This window comes from Bactrocera tryoni, chromosome 1 (assembly GCF_016617805.1).
Source record: "Bactrocera tryoni isolate S06 chromosome 1, CSIRO_BtryS06_freeze2, whole genome shotgun sequence".
Classification (NCBI taxonomy): Eukaryota; Metazoa; Arthropoda; class Insecta; order Diptera; family Tephritidae; genus Bactrocera; species Bactrocera tryoni.
Genome location: NC_052499.1, coordinates 43004959 through 43009381, shown reverse-complemented (window position 1 = coordinate 43009381; position 4423 = coordinate 43004959).

Sequence of the window (4423 nt, the reverse complement as noted above, 5' to 3'; positions counted from 1 at the left end):
ACCTTGAAGGGCTGCAAAAAGGACGCTAGTGTCAGGGAGGTTAGTTAGCGTATAGTTAGTACAAGCTGCAGCGCCTAAAACTAGAGCTGGATGTGTGTGTGTGAGGGCGCTTGTGTGCTAGGCGTGCTGCCAGCGCTCGTCGTGCATGTGTGGAAAGGGGTCATTGTCATCGTGGCGTCGCGTTGTTGAGCGCTTGCAACTAGACACCGAAATGCTAGCGCAATTGCATTGGCAGCTTTCCTTTCGGCTGGGTGAATGAGGAGTTTGTGTATTGCTTTCAAAAGTATACAGTTTTTATAGTCTGCTGCTCGTTACTTTTTACTATTTATTGTCTTAATTTCAGCGTTGCTCATTGTTGTTGGGCCATTATGATGTGAGTTTGAAAGGAAAGCGCTAATGTTGTTTGGGTGTGTTGCACTGCGCTTTTAGGGTAGTTCCTGCTTATTTGTTATTTTTTTTGTTTGTTTAATTCCTTTTACTATGCATTTCCGCTTGCAGCTGACGTTATTATCTGAGCCACATTTGCAGTTGGAAATGACTTCAATGGCCCTAACTGTAATTTAATAGACCACCACACGCAGCGTTCAACGTGTTTTTTATTTACTTTGGCGCATTCATGTTTATGACAGAGGAAATGCAGATGACGCGCTGCTGTGTTGACGAGGATAATCATTATAATGCACTAAAGTAACCCGTTTACGCTCCTTTCATGCTTACTGTATTTAAGTATATACATACATATGTACATATATATAAATATTATCATGTTAAATTAAAAAAAATTTTTTTTGCTCCTTCATGAAATCGCTCAAAATTTGCTCTTCTTTCAGCGATCGTTTGACCCTAATCTTATGCCAAGGTTCTTTCATAGGGGAAATGGAGCGAATCAGACCAAAAAACTGACTTTTAGATATTGTTGGTTGGAAAATCTATTATCGACCTAGCTGATTAATATGCTTTTGCATCACTTGCTCATAGATGAGCTCACTTTGAACGTAAAAGCAAGTTTTAATTCGAGGATAAAGGAATTAGGCAGTTGGAACCGGACAGAATATGGACATAGCGCCATCCTAAAACAGCTCCTTCTTCTTTATTGGCGTAGACACCGCGATTACAGCCGAGTTTACAACAGCGCGACAGTCGATCTTCCTTTTCGCTGCTTGGCGCCAATTGGAGATTCCAAGTGTAGCCAGGTTCTTCTCCACCTGGTTTTTCCAACAGAGTGGAGGTCTTTCTCTTCACTGCTTTCCCTGGCGGGTGCTGTGTCGAATATTCTCACAGCCGTAGTGTTTTCATCCATTCGCTGTTTTTTCACGGACCTATGTTAATTTCGTGGTCTATTTCGATTAGCTCATCGTTTCATCGATTGCGGTATTCGTCGTTGCTAACGTGCAAAGGACCATAATTCTTTCGCAGAACCTTTCTCTAGAAAGCTCGTGATGACGACTCATTGGATGTTGTCATCGTCCATGCCTATGCATCATATAGCAGGACGGGGATAATGAGTGACTTATAGAATTTGGTTTTTGTTCGTCGAGAAAGGACTTTACTTCTCAATTGGCTACTCAGTCCGAAGTAGTGGCAAGAGGTATTTCGCGTTGAATTTCAAGGTTGCCGATTTTGTTGGTGTTAATGCTGATTCCAAGATACACGAAATTATCTATGACTTCGAAGTTATGATTGTTAAAAGTGACGTGGGAAGCAAGTCGCAAATGCGATGACTGCTTGTTTGATCATAGGAGATATTCCCTCTTGTCCACGTTCACAACTAGATTGTACGTTCTTTATTCAACTTTGCAGCTCGACTTGTTTTCGCCAGCAGTAGATTGAAGAAGTCTCACAATAGACCTTATCTGAAAACTCGTTTGGTATCGAACGGATTGGAGCAGTCCTTCCCGATCCTCTTGGAGCTTTTGTTATTGCTCAACGTCAGTTTACATAGCCGAATTGGTTTTGCGAGGATACCATATTCAGACACAGCGCCATAAAGGCAGTTCTTTTTCGTGTTGTCAAAAGCAGCTTTAAAATCAACGAATCGGTGTGTGTTGATTTTCTTTTCACGGGTCTTTTTCAAGATTTGACATGTGGTGAATATATGGTTCAAGCCTGAAACCACAGTGATAAGTTTCATTCAGTTTGTTGGTGTTGGGCTTTCATCTTTCACACAGTCCGCTTGATAGAACCGTATATGCGATGTTTAGGAGGCTTATCTCACGATAGTTGGCGCAGATTGTGGGGTCTATATTTTGGTGGATTGGATAGAGCACACCTAAATTGCAATTTTCGGCTATGCTTTTTTGGGACCATCCATGCTCCTTATCAGTTCTTTGCTGCCGTATTTGAGCACCTCGGTCGGCAATCCATCGGCCCCCTCCGCTTTGTTGTTCTTCAGACGGGTAGTTCAAACAAATAAGTTGAAATGTTTGTGGTCTTATTGAGGACAAAATATGTCCCAAATAATTTTGAGAAATGCTCCCGAGTAGACAGTCTTTGGCCGAAAGTAAATATGGTTCTATGCTTATACCCGACAGTCGTGGGAATGGATCTTAAGTCCTTCTTATGATTTCCTTCATTGGTCGACTAATCTCAACCAAGAAGTTGATCGGCTATATTTTAAATTACCTCCTCTTCTTTGACACATCTGTACTAAGAGCTCTGCGTTGGCTTTTAACACCAACCAAAAGTTTCCTTGATATAACTTAGAAATTACTTAAGGTAATAAGTAAAATATTTCTCTTTGCCACTCTCTCTTCAGGTTTTTACTACCAAATTTTTGTTTTTCTCAAATGAGAGTTGTCTCCGATGATATGGAAATTTGTTTCGTTTCTGTAGCTTTATAGTATTTTATGTTGCTTATTCATTGACAAGTGATATGAACTTCGAAAATCAGTTAAGCTGTCTACCTTTTCCATTATTAAAGTGATTGATCTTTACACAAAATGTCAAGAGCCCATGTAGAAATTGGCAACATAATAAAAAAAACCAATGAAATAGAAATATGTACCTAAATGTATAGGTTTTGCTAATCTATGTTTGGGACGAGTAGTATGAAGTCGTGAATCAGCTGACAAACTCAAACATCTGTATCTAATCCGGCGGAAGTATCTTCTCATAAAAAACCTTAGTTTGTTGAAGAACATTTTGAGATACGCTGAAGATAGCAATAGAAATTCGGTTAAATATGTGGTCAAGGTGTCAGCCTATGCTTTCTGCAATTTAATGTATTCTTTTATGGTCTCACTCTTTCTTGCATAAAACTAAAACTGAAATCATTAGTCCATATTTCTTCAAAAAGAACATTCAAATGCAGCCAACGATTTACCTAACAAGAGAAGTTTGCTCCGATGGTTTTGTTTGCATTGCAGTTACATGCTGGTCCGATATGAGCCTTTCCGACAAATGAACAGTTTCTTGGGTAGAAAAGGATGAGTAAACAAGTAAGGAAGGGCTAAGTTCGGGTGTCACCGAACATTTTATACTCTCGCATCATAAAGTGATAATCAAGATTTCATTATCAGTCATTTACATATTTTTCAAAAACCGTATTTGTGTAAAGTTTTATTCCGCTATCATCATTGGTTCCTAATGTATATACTCATATTATACAGAGAAGGCATCAGATGGAATTCAAAATAGCGTTATATTGGAAGAAGGCGTGGTTGTGAATCGATTTCACCCATATTTTGTATATGTCATCAAGGTGTTAAGAAAATATTATATACCGAAATTCATTGAAATCGGTGAAGTAGTTCCTGAGATATGGTTTTTGGTCCATAAGTAGGCGACGCCACGCCCATTTTAAATTTTTAAAAAAAAGTCTGGGTGCAGCTTCCTTCTGCCATTTCTTCCGTAAAATTTAGTGCTTCTGACCGTTTTTGTTAGTCGGTTAACGCACTTTTAGTGATTTTCAACATAACCTTTGAATGGGAGGTGGGCGAGGTTATTATCCGATTTCTTCCATTTTTGAACTGTATATGGAAATGCCTGAAGGAAACGACTCTGTAGAGCTTGGTTGACATAGCTATAGTAGTTTCCGAGATATGTACAAAAAAATAAGTAGGGGGCGGGGCCACTCCCACTTTTCCAAAAAAATTACGTCCAAATATGCCCCTCCCTAATGCGATCCTTTGTGCCAAATTTCACTTTAATATCTTTATTTATGACTTAGTTATGACACTTTATAAGTTTTTGGTTTTCGCCATTTTGTGGGCGTGGCAATAAGCTGATATGGCCCATCTTCGAACTTAATCTTCTTATGGAGCCAAGAAATACGTGTACCAAGTTTTATCATGATATCTCAATTTTTACGCAAGTTACAGCTTGCACGGACGGACGGACGGACAGACGGACGGACGGACAGACATACATCCGGATTTCAACTCTACTCGTCACCCTGATCACTTTGGTATATGTATATAACCCT